This window comes from Bos grunniens, chromosome X, assembly GCF_055505025.1.
Source record: "Bos grunniens cultivar Pamir isolate PY7600 chromosome X, Bosgru_T2T1.0, whole genome shotgun sequence".
In the NCBI taxonomy this organism is placed as follows: Eukaryota; Metazoa; Chordata; class Mammalia; order Artiodactyla; family Bovidae; genus Bos; species Bos grunniens.
In genome coordinates, this window is record NC_141194.1 from 80607556 (window position 1) to 80632543 (window position 24988).

The window sequence follows — 24988 nt, forward strand, 5'->3', positions numbered from 1 at the left end:
GTGGGCCTGGGAATATTAATTTTTCATTTCCCAGGGTGATTCTGAGACTCAGTAAAGGTTGTGAACCACTCTTTTAACGGTACAGGTTTTGAAAATATCCTCTACGTATTCCTCTTGACACAGCCACACCCATATGTATGCTAATAGCTCCAAAACCTTTATCTGTAGCAAGAATCTCTTATGACAGCCAGACTATATTTAATTCTTTATCACTCCACATGACTCACAGCACACACACACATACATACTGCTCCCCCTTTGATCTGTGCTCCTCTTGAAATCAAATGCCAACCACCCATCACAACATGATGCCAACCACAATGACTTAATCACCAAGTCTTGTCAGTTCTATTTTTTCATGTATTTTAATCTATCTACTTCTCTCTTGATGGATAACATCAACATCTTCTTCACTGATTTCCCTAGTTCTTTTTGGTCCCTCTCCAAAATTTTCTCTAAGCAACAGCAATAGTAATCCTTTTAAAATACAGATATGATCATGTAACTTCCCTGCTTAAAACCCACTTCACTGGTCCCCTATATACATCAAGATAAAAGTTCACATTTACTAAATTCTCATAACTACTCATCATCTTCGTCTTTATTTTTCTGTTTATCTTATCATTCTTCCATCTCTCCATTGGTACATTTTGTTCCAGCCTTAGAGAAATAACAATTTTCAGTTTTAGGAATAAGCTATGCTGTCTCTTTTCTCCATACAAGGTATCAAGTCATTATGAAAATTTCCACTTACTTGTTTCATTTTCTAGATGTAAATTGTTTACCTCTCTGTCCCCAGTGCCAAACACAGTTCCTAATACATAGTACCAGCTCAGAAATTCTTCTTGATTGACTATATAAATGAGTAACAATGTTTATTTGTATATATTAATAATACATAATATAGCATTTAAAGACATGGATTCTGGAAACATTCAGTTAAACTCTGGCTTTGTGACTTATATAGCCTTAAAAAAACTTAAATTTCTCTGTGTGTTATATCACTAATCTTAAAAGAGTTATAATAATAGGCTCTATCCCTTGAGACTTTCATGAAGACTCATATATGAGAAAATACATACAAAATTGTTAGAAAGTGTCGAGCACACAGATGGTACTCAATAAAGTAAAAAGTGAAAGTCTCTCAGTCTTGTCTGACTCTTTGCAACCCCATGGACTGAAGCCCGCCAGGTTTCTCTGTCCATGGAATTCTCCAGGCAAGAACACCGGAGTGGTTTCCCTTCTCTAGGGTATCTTCCCAACCCAGAGATTGAACCCTGGTCTTCCGCATTGCAGGTGGATTCTTTACCAGCTGAGCCACCAGGGAAGCACAATAACTCAATAAATGTTAACTACAATTTTTCTTTCATGCTTCAAGATTTATTCCCCACCTCTAAGATAATTAATCATTTTATCTATTTTAATTTTTTTTCTTATGCTCTCAGCTATCATCTTGGAAAATTCATATTAATTTTAGTCTATCTATTAATATAATAGATGTCTCTCCATACCCTATTTCAGTTTAGAAGTTCTTCTCTGTATCTTTCCTAATTGACATTGTTAGGTATGATGAGCAGAATTTTAAATAATATCCTTGATGAGTTGATATACTCAAAAGAAAAATATGTTTAGTTTCTATAGAATTTCCTGATAGTATGGAATACTTCCTTATCTTGGTAACTATATCAATATTTTGGGGTAATAACTTCAGGGAACAGAATATCAGAACATTAAGATCATAATAATTTCTTGGAGGCATAATTGATAGTTCTAACCTACGTATCAAATCCTGTGCTTGAATAGGAGTTTTGCTGACAACAGAAGGATTTTTTTGTTATTTATGTTGAAGAAAATTAATAAATGTTTCAGTCTTTGGGCAGACCTATCCCAATATACTATTTCTCACTTGGTCAGTTTTTTAAAAGATTTATTAAAGCTAAGAGGTTAAGTTTTATAAGATGAAGGAGATGGAAATTTTATATAAATTTGTATGTAAAAATTTATAGTATTTTATAAGATTTGAATCCTGATTTTGCTTTGCCTATTTCAGACTGTATATTATCATTTCAGAAATTTCCAAAATAATAGTTTCCTAAATAATATACTTTTTAAAATGTTTCACAGAAATCATATAAATTAAAGGTGTTAAGGGACAGTTTAACTTTTTCCAAAACAAATAAAAGAATTAGCAGTTTAGACACAGAAAAGATCTCAGAAATTGTCTATCCCAATTCACAGACATACAGAAAGAGGACCAGAAGATTTTTATGACCTAGCAATGTCACACAGCTGGACAAGCGTCAAGATCAAACTTGTGTGCTCCAAATTTATTGTTTCTGTTAAACAACAATACTAATCATATTGGTTTATTATAATAGGAAATATTTATAATTAGAAACAACAATGGCAGAATTGACATGGAGGGGAGAACGCTACAGCACAACCTAAAATGACCAGGAGACATAATTATAACAAAAGAATTTTTATAATGAGGTAAAGTTTATATCTTGTTAAGAACTTTAGCAATACCCATATACATCAAAAAGTTCTGAAATTGGTCTTTTATTGGGGAGGACAAGCATTTATATGCAGGGCAATAAATAAAAATTATTTTGAAATTTTAGAGGGAGGTTTATTTTTAAAATAAATCTTATAAAATTCTGTAAATAGCAATTATCTTATAAAATGAACAACCACAATCTGAATATGTATCTACCCAAGGAGATTTCAGCATGTCACTTGAACAAATATATATGTGTGTGTGTGTATGAATTTTGTCACAGTGGTGACAGCAGTAAGAGAAACTTCCAGCACCTATCTCCAAGGAAACTGCATGGAGCCAATCTATCCAGAAGTCGTGACCTCTCTCACAGGGAAAAGGACATCAAGTAAGTGCCTTGCTACTCCAGTTGTGTAGGCCATAGCTAGAGAAACCCAGTTCTCACCAACAGTACCCCAAGTACTGAGATGGAACCTCTGTGACTGAAAGGAGACAGGAGTTGAGAGAAAGACAGATGAGAATTTCAAAGGGCATTAAAGGGATTTCATTCTGTCAACCTAGAAGCCTCTGGTAGTAACACATCCTGGGATCTCCCTACTAGAGCACCCCAGAAACTCTGAGTGCTAAACACTTGCCTCACTCAACTTTGTGGATGGCTCCTTGTGCATGGGCTGTGTGGCATGGTGAGAGAGAACTCTCGTAGATAGGGAGTATACTCTTAAATCAGGCATGGTCTGTGAGCAAGGGAGAAACCACAGACTTGAGCTATAGAGCAAGCTTCTGAAAAAAGAGAAGTTTTCAGTAGCCATACTGGCGAGTTGTAAGAATCAGAGAGGACATAAAAGCTTAAGAATTCTGCCACAAAAGGGAACAGTTAAAGTGGATCAGGTATATCCATACAAAGTTGGAGAAAAGGAGGTTCCTTAAGAAACTAAGAAACTAAAAACAGAGCTACCATATGACCCAGAAATCCCATTCCTGGGCATATATCCAGAGAAATATATGGTTCAAAAGGCTACATGCACCCCAATATTCTTTGCAGTGCTGTTTACAGTAACCAAGACATGGAAGCAACCTAAATGTCCATGGACAGATAAATGGATTAAAAAGCTGTTGTGTGTGTGCATATATATATATAGGCTTTCCAGATGGTGCTAGTGGTAAGGAACCTGCCTGCCAATGCAGGAGATGTAAGAGATGTGGGTTCAATTCTTGGGTCAGGAAGATCCCTTAGAGAAGAGCATGGCAACCCTCTCCAGTATTCTTGCCTGGATAATCCTATGGACAGAGGAGCCTGGCGGGCTATAGTCCATGGGGTTGCAAAGAGTTGGACACTGAGGCAACTTCTCACTCTCAAACTTACATTCACTCTCTCTCTCTCTCTCTCCCCTGATGGCTCAGATGGTAAAGAATCTGTCTGCAATGTGGGAGACCTGAGTTTGATTTGTGGGTTGGGAAAATCCCTTAGAGAAAGGAATGGCAAATCACTCCAGTATTCTTGCCTAGAGAATTCCATGGACAGAAGCTACAGTTCATGGGGTCACAAAGAGGCAAACACAACTGAGTAACTAACACTTTCTTGCACTTTCATACACACACACACACACACACACATACATACATGCATATATACTCACATATATAATGGAATATTACTCAGCCATGAAAAAAAAATGAAATGATACCATTTGCAGCTACATGAATGGACCTAGACACTATCAGACTGAGTAAAGGCAAATACTAAGTCAAAGGCGGATATCATATGATATCACTTATATGTGGAATCTTCGTCTAGTCAAGGCTATGGTTTTCCCTGTGGTCATGTATAGATGTGAGAGTTGGACTGTGAAGAAGGCTGAGCACGGAAGAATTGATGCTTTTGAACTGTGGTGATGGAGAAGACTCTTGAGAGTCCCTTGGACTGCAAGGAGATCCAACCAGTCTAAAGGAGATCAGCCCTGGGATTTCTTTGGAAGGAATGATGCTAAAGCTGAAACTCCAGTACTTTGGCCACCTCATGCGAAGAGTTGACTTATTGGAAAAGACTCTGATGCTGGGAGGGATTGGGGGCAAGAGGAGAAGGGAACGACAGAGGATGAGATGTCTGGATGGTATCACTGACTCGATGGACATGAGTCTGAGTGAACTCCGGGAGTTGGTGATGGACAGGGAGGCCTGGTGTGCTGCAATTCATGGGGTCACAAAGAGTCGGACACGACTGAGCGACTGATCTGATCTGATCTGAAAGTGTACAAATGAAGTTATTTACAAAACTGAAATAGAGTTACAGATATAGGAAATAAACTTATGGTTACCAGGGGGTAAGGGGAAGGGGCAGATTGGGAGTTTGGGATTGATATGCTGCTATATTTAAAATGGTTCAGCAACAGAGACTTACTGTATAGCACAAAGAACTCTGCTCAATAGTCTGTAATAACCTAAATGTGAAAGTAATTTGCAAAAGAACAGTTACATGTATGTGTACGACTGAATCTTTAAGTTCTTTTTTAAAAAGACATTTAAAAGTATTAAAATTAAAAATTAAATGGAAATAAAAGACAGGAGACAAAAAATGCTGGGAAGGATGTAGGGAAAAGGAAACCCATGTACACTATTGGTGGGAATGTAAATTGTTACAGCCACTATGGAAAACAGTATGGAGGTTCCTCAAAAAAATTAAAAATAGATCTACATATGAGCCAGCAATAAGTTTCTGGGTATATATCCAAAGTTTTCCAAATTTGCTGGCATATTGAGTGCAGCATTTTCACAGCATCATCTTTCAGGATTTGAAATAGCTCAACTGGAATCCCATCACCTCCACTAGCTTTGTTCATAGTGATGCTTTCTAAGGCCCACTTGGCTTCACATTACAGGATGTCTGGCTCTAGGTGAGTGATCACACCATCGTGATTATCTTGGATGTGAAGATCTTTTTTGTACAGTTCTTCTGTGTATTCTTGCCATCTCTTCTTAAATATCTTCTGCTTCTGTTAGGTCCATACCATTTCTGTTGTTTATTGAGTCCATCTTTGCATGAAATATTCCCCTGGTATCTCTAATTTTCTTGAAGAGATCTCTAGTCTTTCCCATTCTGTTGTTTTCCTCTAATTCTTTGCATTGATCACTGAGGAAGGCTTTCTGATCTCTCCTTGCTATTCTTTGGAACTCTGCATTCAGATTCTTATATCTTTCCTTTTCTCCTTTGCTTTTTGGTTCTCTTCTTTTCATAGCTATTTGTAAGGCTTCCCCAGACAGCCATTTTGCTTTTTTGTATTTCTTTTCCATGGGGATGGTCTTGATCCCTGTCTCCTGTACAATGTCACACACCTCCGTCCATAGTTCTTAAGGCACTCTATCTATCAGATCTAGCCCTTTAAATCTATTTCTCACTTCTACTGTATAATCATAAGGGATTTGATTTAAATCATACCTGAATGCTCTACTGGTTCTTCCTACTTTCTTCAATTTACTTCTGAATTTGAGAGTAAGGAGTTCATGATCTGAGCCACAGTCAGCTCCCGGTCTTGTTTTTGCTGACTTTATAGAGCTTCTCCATTTTTGGCTGCAAAGAATATAATCAATCTGATTTCGGTGTTGACCATCTGGTGATGTCCGTGTGTAGAGTCTTCTTTTGTGTTGTTGGAAGAGGGTGTTTGCTATGACCAGTGCGTTCTCTTGGCAAAACTCTATTAGTCTTTGCCCTGATTCATTCTGTATTCCAAGGCCAAATTTGCCTGTTACTCCAGGTGTTTCTTGACTCCCTACTTTTTAAAATATCACAAAATTTACTGTTTTTAGTCAGGATCAAGTCATTTTTCTTGTATAAACACAAGTTGGATTGATGGAAACTTTCAGCTTTTAGAATTCTGAAAAATGTTGATTTTGACAATTTTTGCCTGTTTCTTCATTGCTTTTATGGAGGAGGAGTGTTTAGACCATTCAGATATGACCTAAATCAAATCGCTTATGATTATGCAGTGGAAGTGAGAAATAGATTTAAGGGCCTAGATCTGACAGAGTGCTTGATGAACTATGGAATGAGGTTTGTGACATTGTACAGGAGACAGGGATCAAGACAATCCCCATGGAAAAGAAATGCAAAAAAGCAAAATGGCTGTCTGGGAGGCCTCACAAATAGCTATGAAAAGAAGAGAAGTGAAAAGCAAAGGAGAAAAGGAAAGATATAAGCATCTGAATGCAGAGTTCCAAAAAATAGCAAGAAGAGATAAGAAAGCCTTCCTTAGTGATCAATGCAAAGAAATAGAGGAAAACAACAGAATGGGAAAGACTAGAGATCTCTTCAAGAAAATTAGAGATACCAAGGGAACATTTCATGCAATGATGGGCTCAATAAACGACAGAAATGGTATGGACCTAACAGAAGCAGAAGATATTAAGAAGAGATGGCAAGAATACACAGAAGAATTGTACAAAAAAGATCTTCACGACCCAGATAATCACGATGGTGTGATCACTCACTTAGAGCCAGACATCCTGGAATGTGAAGTCAAGTGGGCCTTAGAAAGGATCACTATGAACAAAGCTAGTGGAGGTGATGGGATTCCAGTTGAGCTATTTCAAATCCTGAAAGATGATGCTGTGAAAGTGCTGCATTCAATATGCCAGCAAATTTGGAAAACTCAGCAGTGGCCACAGGACTGGGAAAGGTCAGTTTTCATTCCAATCCCAAAGAAAGGCAATGCCAAAGAATGCTCAAACTACCACACAATTGCACTCATCTCACATGCTAGTAAAGTAATGCTCAAAATTCTCCAAGCCAGGCTTCAGCAATACATGAACTGTGAACTTCCTGATGTCCAAGCTGGTTTTAGAAAAGGCAGAGGAACCAGAGATCAAATTGCCGACATCCACTGGATCATGGAAAAAGCAAGAGAGTTCCAGAAAAACATCTATTTCTGCTTTATTGACTATGCCAAAGCCTTTGACTGTGTGGATCACAATCAACTGTGGAAAATTCTGAAAGAGATGGGAATACCAGACCACCTGACCTGCCTCTTGAGAAATCTGTATGCAGGTCAGGAAGCAACAGTTAGAACTGGACATGGAACAACAGACTGGTTCCAAATAGGAAAAGGAGTATGTCAAGGCGGTATATTGTCACCCTGCTTATTTAACTTACATGCAGAGTACATCATGAGAAACGCTGGGCTGGAAGAAGCACAAGCTGGAATCAAGATTGCTGGGAGAAATATCAATAATATCAGATATGCAATGACGCCACCCTTATGGCAGAAAGTGAAGAGGAACTCAAAAGCCGCTTGATGAAAGTGAAAGTGGAGAGTGAAAAAGTTGGCTTAAAGCTCAGCATTCAGAAAACGAAGATCATGGCATCTGGTCCCATTACTTCATGGCAAATAGATGGAGAAACAGTGGAACCAGTGTCAGACTTTATTTTTGGTGCCTCCTTAGTCACTGCAGATGGTGACTGCGGCCATGAAATTAAAAGACGCTTACTGCTTGGAAGGAAAGTTATGACCAACCTAGATAGCATATTCAAAAGCAGAGACATTACTTTGCCAACAAAGGTCAGTCTAGTCAAGGCTCTGGTTTTTCCTGTGGTCATGTATGGATGTGAGAGTTGGACTATGAAGAAGGCTAAGCACCTAAGAATTGATGCTTTCGAACTGTGGTGTTGGAGAAGACTCTTGAGAGTCCCTTGGACTGCAAGGAGATCCAACCAGTCCATTCTGAAGGAGAGCAGCCCTGGGATTTCTTTGGAAGGAATGATGCTAAAGCTGAAACTCCAGTACTTTGACCACCTCATGCAAAGAGTTGACTCATTGGGAAAGACTCTGATGCTGGGAGGGATTGGGGGCAGGAGGAGAAGTGGACGACAAAGGATGAGATGGCTGGATGGCATCACTGACTTGATGGATGTGAGTCTGAGTGAACTCCGGGAGTTGGTGATGAACAGGGAGGCCTGGCATGCTGAGATTCATGGGGTCGCAAAGACTTGGACATGACTGAGTGACTGAACTGAACTGACCTGTTCTTAATGTCTCAGAAGTCCCTATTTCCCCATTCTAGGAGAACCATGGATGGTTATGTTTGGTGAAATTTGAATTTCTCTAATTTTCATTTTTTAAAGTCACATTTATTTTCTTATATTTCTCTTCTAAGTCTTTCTAGTTTTCTTTCCCCTTCAGGACTACTTCCCCTTAGTTCACAAAGCATTGTCATAATAGCTACTATTAGTGGGTTTTATTTATTGGATAATTATAACATTTGGGTCATCTCAGGGTGAATTGTGTTTTCCCTTGAGAATTTGTCAAAATTTCCTTGTCTTTGATATTGAACATATTTTAATTGTCTCTTGGACATTTTTAATATACAAAGATTCTGAGTCTTTAAAAAATCCTGTGAGTTTTTTTAGATTGTCAATTGAACCAGTTAGATTTAGGCCACGTGTTTCAGCTTGCCTTCTTTTGGCTGTGATTCTAATTTAAGTTCAGTTTCCAAAGCTTTAACAGTACTGTTTGGATCTGTCCACAGAGACTTTGGGTATGCTGTATAGGGTCATATATGATGCACAAACAATTTGGATATGAGTCCAGAATACATTGGCAACTTTATGGGATCCCATTTTCAAGTCCCTTCTTCTCCCTGATCTCCCTCACATTCTCCATCTCACAAAGGTCCTGCCTCTTGGTTATTGCACTGTAAAACCAGGGTGTTTTTACTTTCTGCTTTGTCACAAACTTCTATATCTGGCTATGTTTCTAGGGTCAAGTGGCAGGAGGGTAGAGAGAGAATAAGCAACAGACTTGCCCCCACACTATCTTTGGGCCACAGTTCTTCCAATAATAGAGAAGAATTTTCTGTCCTCAGAGTTTTAGGTGCCTGCTTGCCTATTGCTGTACCACTACAACAGTGCTGTAGTACCAGGAATGGGGCTTGTGACATTCTCCTTCCCCTGACTCAGCCCAGAAAGAGATGACTTCTGAACTTCTATCTGTACTTGTTGCAATTCCAGGAAAAGGCCATATTTGAGTCTAAGTCGGGACCTACAGAAGTGAAAAAAGAAGAAAAATTGGTGATTCAGTGCCAGATTGTTCATTCTTCCAGTTCTGATTTTTCCCAGCTCCATCTTGCTACCATTTATTTTTCAGACACCCCACATAGCTTCTCCATTCAATCTAAGGGATTTTAGTTGCTTTCAGTATAGGGGAGAGCCAGAGTGGAGTATGTTTACTCTGTTTTCACAGGAACTGACACTCTGTTATTTTTTGAGACATTGGAAATCATTTCTGTTATTAGTTAGAAATATTCTGTAAATTCATTCAAGCTTACCATATAAAAAAATTGTGTGCAATGAACTTATGATGGTGTAAATAGCATCCTTGATTTTAAAAACTGATTGAAAAACAGCACTCTTAAAAAAAGGAGGATTGAAAACTTATTTCCAGGGACATATTTTTATTCATATGTTACAATATGGGATGAAATAAGTTCTTCTACTCTCCCTTTGCAGTTATGAGTAAGCCCATCCACAATATACCTCTTCTTTAGTTTGCTGTGACTTGAAGTGAAAGTGAAGTGAAGTTGCTTAGTCATGTCTGACTCTTTGTGACCCCATGGACTGTAGTCTACCGGGCTTCTCTGTCCACGGGATTTTCCAGGCAAGAGTACTGGAGTGGGTTGCCATTTCCTTCTCCAGGGGATCTTCTGACCCAGGGATCTAACCCAGGTCTCCTGCATTGAAGGCAGATGCTCTACCCTCTGAGCCATGAGGGAACTGTGACGAGGACCTAGTCAAATAAGTATTAGTCGCTCAGTTGTGTCTGACTCTTTGCGACCCCATGGACTGCAGCCCACGAGTCTCCTCTGTCCATGAGATTTTCCAGGCAAGGATACTTGAGTGGCTTGCCATTTCCTTCTCCAGGGGATCTTCCCAACCCAGGGATCAAACCCAGGTCTCCTGCACTGCAGGTAGATCCTTTACCGACTGAGCTACAAGGGAAGCCCTGGTCAAATAATGCTTATCATTAAATATTCTCCCATGTAATCTCAGACATTCAAAACACATATGAAGACATCTCCAGTGAAATTGTACTGGTAGCCCTAATACTAATAAGTATGTGAGTTTTACACACAAGATCATTATTCTAAAGCTTAAATTTCTCATTTGTGTAATATTACAAATAGGAATTATGTTCTTGGGGAAAATCCAAGGGAGCTCTCACACCCCTAAGTGAGGACAAAATAATCCAAATGCAAACAATGCTCAAATTGATGATTTTATGCAAGTTCAGTCTGAACTACTGCCTAGATTAGTTTTTATCTGTTTTGGGGGTCAGGGACCTTTTAAAAAATCAAATGAAACCTAGGTCCATCTTCCTAGAAAAATGTATATAGATAGGTGTGTATATAATATTTACATACATTTTCAGAGGTTCCATATACTCCTAAAGCCTAGATTAAAAATAAAAAAAAACCCTTGCCGAGACCTGGGTTCGACCCCTGGGTCAGGAAGATCCCCTGAAGAAGGAAATGGCAACCCACTCCAGTACTCTTGCCTGGAAAATTCCTTGGATGGAGGAGTCTGCAGGGCTACAGTCCATGGGGCCCCAAAGAGTTGGATACAACTGAGCGACTTCACTTTCACTTTCTTTCTTGCCCTAGAAATGAAAATTCCATAAATTCGTATTTTCAGCCCCTCTTTCTTGAGTTCCAGACTTTTATTTTTGATTATGTATGAGAAAACTCTGCCAGCTGTTTATGAATACTGCAGCCACCTCAAATTGAACTGTCATACCAAACTTGCCACTTTACCCCATTTTTCTTTTCCCAGTTAATGGATTCACCATCTACCTAGTCACCAAAACTAAAAGCCTAGGAGTCATTTCTACTTTAAAAAAAAATTAATTTCAGCTGTTCCTTTTCACTGTAAAAAAATTATTTACTTGTTTATTTTTGATTGCGCTGGGTCTTCGTTGCTATATCCAGGCTTTCTCTAATTGTGGTGAGTGAGGGCTACTCTTCATTGCTATGCATGGGCTTCTCATTGCAGTGGCTTCTCTTGTGGAGCATGGGCTCTATAGGGCATGGTCGTTGTAGCACATGGGCTCAGTAGTTGTGACTTGCAAGCCCTGGAGTACAGGCTCAGTAGTTGCTCTGTGGCTTGTGGAATCTTCTTGGACCAGGGATCAAACCTGTGTCCCCTGCACTGACAGGCAGATTCTTATCCACTGTACCACCAGGACAGTCCCCTAAGAGTCATTTCAGAATCATCTCACACACACCTTGCTTACAATCAAAACTAGCCCTGTGCATTGTGCCTACTAAGTACAGCCTAAATCTATTCCCTCATATTCATTCCCACGGAAACCTGACAGAAACCCTCATTATGTTCTATCTCATCTATTGTAGAGGGTTCTTAAATTGGCTTTCTGCCTCAATTCTCCCATATGCATAATATCCTTCACACTATTGTCAATTATATTTCTAAAACATGAATTTGAATATTGCATTCTCCTTCTGCTGCTTAAAGCAGTGATTTGCAGAAATAAAATAGAAATCAGCAGATTCCTGTTTATCAAGTGAGATGTCTTGTGGAAGCTCAATATATTAAACAGAAAAAAAAAGGGATAATACTGGTTCAACATATTATTTACCAAACATGCCATATTATGAATCTCCCCATGTGTGGGGAGCCTGTTTAAAGTAGCACTGGTCAAAGACTCACTTTAGTCTTACTCAGGCATAAGTTCCATAGAAACTTAGGGCATAGCAATCCATATGGTTTGCAAGTGCCAGGTGATTTTTACAAACAAACAATTTTGTAGAGGGATGGTATGGGGAGGGAGGAGGGAGGAGGGTTCAGGATGGGGAACACATGTATACCTGTGGCGGATTCATTTTGATATTTGGCAAAACTAATACAATTATGTAAAGTTTAAAAATAAAATAAAATTTAAAAAAAAAGACCGAAAAGGTAAGGAAAAAAAAAAAATACTGATTGAATTAGGCCTAGGCAGCAAATCTAAGTAATTTAAAATGACAGAAAATGGGACATCACAATTTGACGCTGATTTATTTTTTAACCTACTTTCTTTTATGCAGCATTTGACTATTCACAATTCTTTGAATTTTCCACAATGCATCTTGGTTGACATACCTTTGCATATCCAATTTCCTACTCCCAATGCCTTTCCTCATTTGTTGTTTTCTTGTCCTTGGAAAAATGAGAAGAAAGGTCGACTTCTCTGTGAAACGTTCCGTAACTCTTTCTTTATAGAACTTATCATATTATACATCTCAGTTTCTACCATCAGCTTGATGGCAAGTACTATGTCTTATCTCTATTTGTGTCTTTTACACATAGCACAATATTCCAATACATAAAACCACTCAATTTTGCGTGTTAAATATTGAATTCATAAATTCATAAATCAATGAATCAATCCATGAATTGATATTAAGGATACCTATGGATCCTTACTAAGGATCCAACTAAGGATAACAACTAAGGATAATAAATATCTTACTTAAAAAAGAAAATATAATTATTTGCAAAAAGTAAAGCATAGGGCTTACATTATTTAGGCCATAATTTATTTTAAAACACTTTGATATAAATCAAGTAATGAAGACATGGATGTGGGTCAACATTAATGTATAACCCAGAAGGAGTTGGTTAGCATCTGGAGTACTCTTATTTGGGGATCCACATTCCTGTAGTGGAGAGTTATCATTCCAAGGGTATGCTTCAAGTTTTGCAAGTATTTCTATCTAGATGTACAGCATAGGATTCTTTAATTAGCATAAGAAATACGTTTTTTTTTTTTTTAATTTTTAGTCCTTGATGGTTATCCATTTTATCTTTTAAAACTTATTTTGTATCAATGTATAGCTGATTAGAGAAGGAAATGGCAACCCACTCCAGTATTCTTGTCTGGGAAATCCCATGGACAGAAGAACCTGGCAAGCTACAGTGCATGGGGTTGTAAAGAGTCAGATATGACTGAGCAACTAAGCAGAACCAATTAACAACCAATGTTGTGACAGTTTCAGATGAATAGTGAAGGAACTCAGGCATACATATACATGTATCCATTTCCCCCAAACTCTCCTCCCATTCAGGCTGCCGCATAAGATTGAGCAGAGTTCCATGTGCTATACAGTATGTCCTTGTTGGTTATCGATTTTAAATATAGCAGTGTGTACATATCCATCCCAATCTCTCTAACTATCCCTTCCTCCCATCCTTCCCATCTGGCAACCATAAGCTCATTCTTGAACTCTGTGAGTCTTTCTATATTGTAAGTTCATTGGTATCATTTATTTTTAGATTCCACATATAAGGGATGTCATACAGTATTTGTCCTCTGTCTGACTTACTTCACTCAGCATGACACTATCTATTGTTCAGTCTTTCAGTCGTATCCGACTCTTTACAATCTCATGGACTGCAGCACACCAGGTTTCCCTGTTCCTCACAATCTCCCAAAGTTTCCCAAGTTCATGCTCATTACATTGGTGATGCCATCCAGCCATCTCATCTTCTTGGTAGCTTACAGTGAATGGTGTTGGATTCATGATCTCCACAGATTTAACTTCGGGACCAGGGACCAGGTTTGATCACTCAAGGGCTTTTGTACAGCAGAGTTTTATTAAAGTGAAAAGGGACAGAGAGAGCTTCTGACATAGACATCAGAAGGTGGGCAGAGAATGCCCCCCTTGCTAGTGTTAGCAAGGGAGTTATATACGTTTTAAATTTGTTATTGCAATAAATCTAAAGAATGTCTCAAGGTTGTAAAGATTTTACTAGACTCACTCCCACAATATGCATTTTAAGATAACAGGATTAGTCAGAAGGTTTTCAAGAAGCAGAAACTTGTCCTCAAGCAGGATACATTATTGTTATAAATTCTTACTAAGGAATGTAGGAAAAAAACTTTGTCTCTTCCTCCTCCTTGAGAATTTCACACCCCTATCTCCTCCTTGAGAGCCCCAGACCCCTTTCCTCTCCTCAGGGACCCCAGACTTCTTATCACCCTGCCTAGGAATTGATTCTCTCACTCTGACACCATCTTCTCCTTCTGCCCTCAATCTTTCCCAGCATCTGGGATCACTACCTTGTTGTGGCGAAGGGGCTTGTGTAACTCAATGAATTTATGAACCATGCCATATAGGGCTGCACAAGACAAATGAGTCATAGTGAAGAGAGTTCAGAAAAAACATGGTCCACTGAAACTACCCCAGTGTACTTACTGTGAGAACTTCATGAACTGTGTAAAAAGACAATGATACTCTCTAGATGTATCCGTGTTGCTGCAAAGGACATTAAGAAATAAGTTTTTGTTGATAATATTAGAATAGTTCAAAATTCTAGGTGGCTGGAAAGTTGAACTGCAAACAGATCAAACCAGTCAATCCTCAGAAAAATTAACCCTGAATATTCATTGGAAAGACTGTTGGTAAAGCTGAAGCTCCAATACTTTGGCTACCTGATGTGAAGAGCTGACTCATTGTAAAATGCCCTGATGCTGGGAAAGATTGAGTGTGGCAGAGGATGAGATGGTTAGATAGCATCACCAACCCAATGGACATGAATTTGAGCAAACTCTGAGATAGTAGAGGACAGACGAGCCTGGTGTGCTGCAGTCCATGGGGGTGCAAAATGTCGGTCATGATATAGTGACTGAACAATAAGAACAAGAAAGTTGTACAGGAAACTCCAACCCTTGTGAACAAGGATCTGGGAAGCTCAGTCACCTGATCACTTCAAGAAACCTCACTAGATCCAAGACACTGGACTGACACGAATCCTCCACCTTAAATATAGAAATCTTGTTTTATGAAATTAGAAGACTTGCTGATCCTGCCATCAGAACATTGGTGCATCCATTTCTAAAGTAAAATTTACACCTTACGTGCAAAATGTTATCTAACTTTTTTAAGAGATAAATGATAAGGACTTCAAAGTACATGGAAGAACAGATTGTATGACTTTTCTTTTTTGTCTGATAATGTATGGCAGAACTCAGCCAGATACTAGCTTTCATTGTAATATGCCATCTGGTAGTGAGGTCATCAGAAGAATATATATAACTCCTACTTATATTTCCCTACAACTTTTTTATTTTGAAAAATATTGAACTTACACAAAAGTTCCAAGGATAATATAATGAACTACCACATATCCTTCACCTAGATTTACCAGTTACGAACATAAGATTATTTCACATTTGAGCATTTTCTCTTTTTTATATGTGTGTGTCTCCCCAAACCCCATATGTACTTGGTGCTTACTTTGAGAGTATTGTGTCTTGTTCTTCAGTTGCTCAGTCATGTCCAAATTTTTGTGACCTCATGGACTGCAGCACTCCAGGCTTCCCTGTTCTTCACTATTTCCCAGAGGTTGCTCAAACTCATGTGCATTGAGTCGATGATGCCATCCAACCATCTCATCCTCTGTCACCCCCTTCTCCTCTTGCTGTCAATCTTTCCCAGCATCACTCTTTTCCATTGAGTCAGCTCCTCGCATCAGGTGTCAGAGTATTGGAGTTTCAGCTTCAATCCTTCCAATGAATATTTAAGGTTGATTTCCTTTAGGATTGACTAGTTAGATCTCCTTGCTGTCCAAGGGACTCTCAAGAGTCTTCTCCAGCACCACAGTTTGAAAGCATCAGCTCTTTGGTGCTTAGCCTTCTTTATGGTCCAGCTCTATTATCCATAGATGACTACTGGAAAAACCATAGCTTTGACTAGATGGAACTTTGTCAGCAAAGGAATGTCTGCTTTTTAATACACTGTCTAGGTTTGTCATAGCTTTTCTTCCAAGGAGCAATCATCTGTTAATTTGCTGGCTGCAGTCACCATCCACAGTGATTTTGCAGCCCAAGAAAATAAAGTCTGCCACTGTTTCCATTTTTTTTTTCTCATCTATTTGCCATGAATTGATGGGACCAGATGCCATGATCTTAGTTTTTTGAATGTTGAGCTTTAAGCCAGCTTTTTCACTCTTCTCTTTCACCTTTATTAAGAGGTTCTTTAGTTCCTCATCACTTTCTGCCATAAGAGTGGCATCATCTGCATATCTGAGGTTATTGATATTTCTCCCACAAGTCTTAATTCCAGCTTGTGATTCATCCAGTCCAGCATTTCGCATGATGTACTCTGTATATAAGTTAAATAAGCAAGGTGACAATATACAGCCTTGACGTACTCCTTTCCCAAGTTGGAACCAGTCTGTTATTCCATGTCCAGTTCTAACTGTTGCTTCTTGACCTGCATACAGATTTCTCAGGAGGCAGGTAGGGTGGTCTGGTATTTCCATCTCTTTGAGAATTTCCCACAATTTGTTATGATCCACACAGTCATTTTAATCTAGTCAGTTAAGCATGAAGATGTTTTTCTGAGACTCTCTTGCTTTTCCTATAATCCAAGGGATGTTGGCAATTTGATCTCTGGTTCCTCTGCCTTTTCTAAATTTAGCTTGTACATCTGAAAGTTCTCAATTCACGCACTGTTGAAGACTAGCTTGAAAGATTTTGAGTATTACCTTGCTAGCATGTGAAATGACTGCAATTTGTGCAGTAGTTTAAACATTCTTTGGCATTGCCTCTCTTTGGGATTGGAATGAAAACTGACCTTTTTCACTTCTGTAGCCACTGAGTTTTCCAAATTTGCTGGCATATGAGTGCAGCACTTAACAGCATTGCCTTTTAGGATTTAAAATAGTTCAGCTGGAATTCCATCACCTCCACTTGTTTTGTTCATAGTAATGCTTCCTAAGGCCCACTTGACTTCGCACTCCAGGATGTTTGGCTCAAGGTGAGTGATCTCTCAATCATGATTATCCAGGTCATTAAGACCTTTTTTATACAGTTCTGTGTATTCTTGCCACTTCTTCTTAATATCTTCTTCTCCTGTTAGGTCCTTACCATGTCTATCCTTTATCGTGCCCATCTTTGCATGAAGTGTTCCCTTTGTATTTCTGATTTTCTTGATGAGATCTCTAGTCTTTCCCATTTTGTTGTTTTCCTCTATCTCTTTGCAGTGATTACTTAGGAAGGCTTTCTTATCTCTCCTTGCTATTCTTTGGAACTCTGCTTTCAGATGAGTGTATCTTTCCTTTTCTTCTTTGCCTTTCACTTCTCTTCTTTTCTCAGCTACTTTTAAGACCTCTTCAGACAACCATTTTGCCTTCTTGCATTTATTTTTCTTGGAGATGGTTTTGGTCATTGCCTCTGGTACAATATTATGAATCCACCCATAGATCTTCAGGCACTCTTTTAGATCTAATCCCTTGAATCTGTCACTTCCACTGAATAGTTGTAAGGGATTTGATTTAGGTAATATCTGAATGGTCTAGTGGTTTTCCCTACTTTCTTCAATTTAAGTCTGAATTTTGAAATAAAGAGCTCATGATGTGAGCCGCAGTCAGCTCCTGGTCTTGCTTTTGCTGACTGTATTGAGCTTCTCCATCTTTGGCTGCACAATATATCTATCTGATTTGGGTATTGACCATTTGGTGATGTCCATATCTAAAGTTGTCTCTTGTGTTTTTGGTAGAGGTATGGTGTCTATTTCATAATAATTCACTCCTAAATTCTTCACCATGTATCTTCTAAAAACAAGGTCACAAGAGTGACTCTTATTATAACAAGACTATAATAATAATACTTAACACTTTAATATAATACTGTTGTTTAATATACAATCCATACCTATATTTCCTCAGCTGTCCTTTATAGATGTTTATTTCTGTATTAATAATCAAATCAAAGAAGTGTTTTCATATTCTGTTTAGTGTCTTCAATCTAGAGCAGTTACCTAGCCATTTTCTCTTTTTTGTTTTTCTCCCATTTGTTTTTCATGGGACTGACGTTTTTGAGAACTATACACAAATTGTTTTCCATATTATCTATCACTAGTCTAATGGCTTCATGATTGGATTTAGTATGAACATATTTGACAGAAATACACATAGATGATGTTTCACTCTCATTACATCACATCAGGAAGCAATACTGCCCCATTATTGATAATGTGAAGTCGGAGCACTTGATTAATATGGTATCCAAAAGATTTCTCTTGTAGAAGTGGCTTTTTCCTTTGTAATTATTAAGTGACCTGTCAGGTGATATATTTAGACTATGTGAATATCTTGTTCCTCAAGCCTCTGTCCATTGATTTGATATTTTTGACTGAAGCAATTATTACGGTGGTGTTTGTAAAATGTTGGTTTAAAAATTCTATCTTTTTAATATAGTATGACAGAATTTTCTATAAAGAACTTTTCTCCCAACTCATCCCTTTTAATGTCACTATATATTCACGAGGATTTTTTAATTCAATGTGTTTCAACCTATTGCTATTATTATAATTTTTAATAGTCAAATTGCTTCAAAAATGATTTAGTGGATTCCTCTTCAAATTGGCCCCCATAGCCTTATACTACATCACTTCATACTTTCCCTCCCCATACTTTCCCTCCCCAGACTAAATAAGCTCTTTCTCCGAGGGGTCATGGTTCTCTGAATGGACAGTAATATTTAGAAACTAAGATCTGTACAATAGGTGTCCTTAGTGTTCCTGGGATATTATTGCTCTTAGAACTTTTCACTGAGCAAGGCTTTTAGTTCATGAGTTCATACTAATACCTCTAATATTAATCCCATAGCTGAGGATTTTTCTTCTTTATAACCTATTCCATATTTATATTTTCCTTTTCCTCCTTTAGAACTCTATTCCCTCCTAAATATCAATATATTTGCTTAATTCTATAGTTTGCATTTGTTTTATAATTACTCCTGCACACAACTGCCAACAAAAAACCTAGTAAGTGAAGTTCTTGATGTCTTTGCAGTTCTTCATGGTTTTATAATATATTGCAGTGGAAGATATATGTAGTCAGAGTAATATATTCAAGTGTTACTTGGTTTAATTCTATGTGTGGTTTTATAATTTGATTAATAATTGCATCCTTTATTTTATAGCTTAGATGTACCAGCTTTTGTTCAAATAATCTTCCAAATGTGTGCATTTAGGTTGTTTCCAATATTGCTGTGATTATAAATAATGCCACAGTGAATAAACTTGTGCATATGTCTTTTCCCCCTAATCACTGTAGAAATGCCTTGAAGTGGGATTGTTGATTCAAAAGGCAAACACATATTTACTTTTGTTAAATATTGCTGAATTTTCCACCATAAGATTAATACTATTTTGCATTCCCATTGGCATTATATGAGAGTGAATCTTTCCCCACAACCTTGTCAACAAGCTTACTGTCAAGCTTTTGAAATTTTGCCATACTAAGAAATGAGAAATGTTATTCAGTGAAGCTTTGATTTGTATTTCTCTTCTAAGTGGAGTTTACTGTATTTATGTATGTTTAAGGCTAATTGGTTTGGGGGCTAATTTCAGTGTTATTTCTTCCCTTTTTGGATTTCCCTGGTGGCTCAGTGGTAAAGAATCCACCTGCAATGCAGAAGACCCGGGTTTGATCCTTGGGTTGGGAAGATCCCCTGGTAGAGGGCATGGTAACCCACTCCAGTATTCTTGCTTGGAGAATCCCCAGGGACAGAGGAGCCTGGTGGGCTGCAGTCCATGAAGTCACAAAGAGTGCTTAGTAAGGCGTGACTAAGCACAGCACAAGGTACATCTTTTGTATGAACTATCTGTTGGGGTGTGTGTATGTGTTAGTTGTTTGGTCATGTCCGACTCTTTGCGACCCCATGGACTGTAGTCCACCAGGCTCCCCTGTCCAAGGGATTCTCCAGGCAAGAATACTGGAGTGGGTGGCCATTCCCTTCTCCAGGCTATCTGTTCATACCTGCTGTGTATTCCCTATTTTAATGAGTTTTTGATGGTTTCCTCTACTTTATGTTGTGAGACTGATGATCCTTTATCTCACATCTCACTTTCCCTTTAGTTTCCAATGCAGTAAAATATCAAAAGCATTATGAATCGCCTAATTTAGTTAGGCTGATGCAGAGCAAGTTAGTTTACTGATCCTAGCACACTGTGACTTCTAACTCAAATAAGAGGTGGCGAGATCAAGTGGACTTATTAAGAAAACCTTAATTTAAGTCCTCAGTTTGCTTATCTGTCTTGGGGAAAAATGCTGCTTACAATTTAGAATTTTTTGAATTTTAGAAAAATAATAGTTGCATAGAATATATCTTATATTACGTATGAGAGTACCACATAATCAAATACATAAATATTTCTGAAGCAAAACATATGAATATTTATACTACATGGGATACATAAAAACCATAGCTAGACACACATCAGCTCAGGTCAGGTTTTGGAATCAGATTAGTTTAGATAATACCAGGTTTTGCCACCAAATTATTTAAGAGTAAAGTTTCCAGAGGTTTTTTTTTTTTTTTAATTGTGGGTAACAGATTTGTTTTTGTTGTTTACTTATTAAGTCGTGTCTGACTTTTTGTGATCCCATGGACTGTAGTCCGCCAGGCTCCTCTGTCCATGGGATTCCCCAGGCAGGAATAGTGGAGTGAGTTGACACTTTTTTTCCCAGTGGATAACAGATTATAGATCTATAATTCATTGAACCAGTCATTTTTGTGTTGTATTTAGTTCAGTTCAGTTGCTCAGTCATGTCCAATTTTGCAACCCCATAGACTGCAGCACACCAGGCTTCCCTGCCCATCACCAACTCCTGGAGCTTTCTCGAATTCATGTCCATCGAGTCAGTGATGACATCCAACCATCTCATCCTCTGTTGTCCACTTCTCCTCTTGCCTTCAATCTTGCCCAGCATCAGGGTCTTTTCCAATGAGTCAGTTCTTTGCATCAGGTGGCCAAAGTGTTGGAACTTCAGCATCGGTTCTTCCAGTGAATATTCAGGACTGATTTCCTTTAGGATTGACTGGTTTAATCTCCTTGCAGTCCAAGGGACTCTCAAGAGTCTTCTCCAGCACCACAGTTGGAAAGCATCAATTTGGCGCTCAGACTTCTTTATGGTCCAACTCTCATATCCATATTGGCTACTGGAAAAACTATAGCTTTGACTATATGGACCTTTGTTGGCAAAGGGATGTCTTTGCTTTTTAATACGCTGTCCAGGTTTGTCATAGCTTTCCTTCCAAGGAGCAACTGTCTTTTAATTTTATGGCTGCAGTCACTGTCCATAGTGATTTTGGAGCCCAAGAAAATAAAGTCTGTCACTATTTCCATTTTTGTGTATTGTTTGAGAAGGTTGTGTATTATTAAATAAATCTTTAAGAGAATCATTAAAAATTCAGGTAAAATGTCTGTTTAAGGAGGGAGGAGGGAGGGCGGTTCAGGATGGGAACACGTGTATACCTGTGGTGGATTCATGTTGATGTATGGCAAAACCAATACAATATTGTAAAGTAATTAACCTCCAATTAAAATAAATAAATTTATATTAAAAATAATAAAGCAAAAATATTATAAAAGTAAATTATTTAAATAAGGCTGACAGTATTAAATTACTTTGTTAAACCTCACAATCCTACCTAATCATATGAATATGGAATTATGTTCAGTGTTTGCTTAGAAATTTGAAATTACATAAAATATTTTTTCTTATTTGGGACATATTTAACATGAGTTTTTATAAAGATACATAATAACTTTCTTTCCTCCCAAATTATATATTTATTTCATTACTTGTTTATTATTGTTGTTTCTTAAGAGTTATTTCAGTCACAACTGTATCTCTAGTACTTAGAATAATATCTGACTGGCTGTAATTGCTTGACAATTATTTTTGAATGAATTCATAAATGAAAAGATACCATAAAGAGCAGACATAATGCAGGGAAACAGATATTAATTTTTCAACTTTATGTGCCATAAAACAATAGGTTGTAAACAATAATACAAAGAATAATGTTACTTTACCTCTCACTCTATCCCAATTCAGATTTTTCTAGAAATAAATTCATGTCTCTAGAGAGTGACCACATACTTCCCTTGCAAAGAGGAAGAAGTTAGCATTGCTTGAACAGGTGGAAGTTATTTATCTCAAGATGCCCTTATCTTATGTCCTTTTTTCCCCATCATCATCCCTAAAAGTAGATCGTTAGAGAAAAACTAAAACATCAACTTCTGTTATATTTTGGCTATATCTTCGATTTGTTGAGATGCCTTGGTCTACTAATATACCTTTTCTTTCTTTAAGTATTTGCTTTATTTTTCAGATTATAAAATAATACATGTTCATGACAGATTATTTAGAAAAATTATAAACCATTTGGAAAACAAGGAAACATAGGAAGAAGGAAAAGTAATCCACAGTTTTTCTCTCCTCAACAATTCATAGTGTTTTGGTATATTTTCCTCTATTCATTATTCTCAGCATAGTATTTTTAAATATACCATATAACATTTAAAATCTTCTTTAATTAATTAATTTATTTTAATTGGAGGCTAATTACTTTACAATATTGTAGTGGTTTTTGCCATACATTGACATGAATCAGCCATGGGTGCACTATAATCATGTTCTGTATTATTACAAAATTTAAATAAACATAATTTTACTCAAAAACATAATATTCCATCTTATGGAAGTATCAAACATTTCTTAATTTTCCCTTTATCAGACATTTTAGTTGTTTCTGTTGTTCATATATTATAATGCTTTAAAGAAAGTTTTGTAAATATTCTGTTCTTGCCATTGTTCGCTTAGTCTCCCAGATGTGAAATTACTGTCAAAAGGAAGATACATAGACAAGTTACATTCTTAAGAATGTCCATAAAGGCAGGAACTCTGATAGATATCTAGCCCTATGAGGTCATTTTAAATCCCAACAAGTATCTCATAACATGAACCTGGAAACATATCCAAGAGGAATCCCATTACCCACTTGCAATATATGGCATTCTTCTGAACTACTAATTATATCCTTTGAAATTGAGGTAATTTTTGTTAAGCAATGAAGGATCTGAATGCTTGTTTTCAAGACCGTGCTAAAAAATTGCCAGAGATATGTCTTCATGTTTGCGTTTAGTACTTTCAATTTACTCTTTATTTCACTGATAGTGTTGTTATGCTATGTCTTAAAACAATTGTATTTCACTTTTTCAATACAAAGGATCATAAGAGACTACCGTGAATTCTCAATCTATTTGATTTTCCCTGGGGGTTCTGAAAACTGTTGCATTTTGGCTTACTGTTGCACATTTGCCATCTAGTGGCTAAAGTGGGAAATTGCAGACTTACACCCTCTTCGGCTGGGGGAAGAACACAATATTCACAAGAAATCCATAGGGGTGGAAAGCAAAAACTATCAATAATACTCAGTAGGAATGGGTAGGATTGCTTTATAGGGAATACCCAGATTCAGTTAGGAAAAGAGCCTACCCTAAAAGGAGGTAAGGCTCAGAGAATATCATACAGAGGATTTCCCCAGCAAATGCTACTTCATCATCCCTATTCCCAAGCTCACACTCTTCTCAGTGAAATCAGGTTCAAAGGGATATTAAAGGCAGCTTTTAAGTGTAAAACAATTCATCCAAGGCACCATGGTGTGATGGATGGGTGGATGGATGGAAGGAAGTATTTTGCTTTGGCTAGTATTTCCTAGCTGATTGTTTGAAGATGAGCCCAGATCTTGTATTTACCCTCCTATAATGTTTTCTCTATTCTCCCTCTTTGTGTGTGTGTGTGTGTGTGTGTGTGTGTGTGTGTGTGAAGTCGCTCAGTCGTGTCCAATTCTTTGCGACCCCGTGGACCGCAGCCTACCGGGCTTCTTCGTCCATGGGATTCTCCAGGCAAGAATACTGGAGTGGGTTACCATTTCCTTCTTCACCCTCTTTGTAGTTTGAGTTAATTTCTCAACAAGTAGAACATGTGGCTAAAAAAGAGCATTTGCCCAGAATTACTGTTCCTTGTGGTCATGGTTTAGTTGCTAAGTCATGTCCGACTCTTGTGACCTCATGGACTGTAGCCCACCAGGCTTCTCTGCCCATGGAATTGTCCAGGCAAGAACACTGAAGTGGGCTGTCATTTCCTTCTCCAGGGATCCTTCCTGACCCAGGGATCAAACTGGGGTCTCCCACATTGGAAGCAGATTCTTTACCAACTGAGCCACCAGGGAAGCCCTAGTTTTCCTTAGAATTAGATATATCTGGTAACTTTCTCTCTGCTCCTTAACTTTTTTCATATTATCCCAAACTAGTGGAATGACATAATTCTGAGAACATGGGTCATGCAAATTATGAGATTCTGTCTATTGATATGCAATAAAATGCTTGGATTTAAATAAATAAAGGTAAAGAGGCAGGTGAAATACAAGTAATAAAGGGATGAAGTAGTGAGTAGATGGGCATTCTTTCAAAAATTGTGAAAAAGGCTAAGAGCTGAACTGATGTTCAAATTTGACAGGACTTTTCCTTTGCTTTCAGACATGTAGGCCTGGGGAAGGATGAAGAAAATATTATATGTGGGTTAAGTTAGAGGCAGTGAAATGTTTCAATAACAGCAGATTTATTAAAAAAATATAGTGTTTGAAC

General features: G+C 37.8%; 1 pseudogene; it reads right to left on the reverse strand.

Annotated features, from left to right (window-relative positions):
- Nucleotides 1-24988, reverse strand: part of LOC147340759 (uncharacterized) — a 162174-nt pseudogene that overhangs the window by 41270 nt on the left and 95916 nt on the right.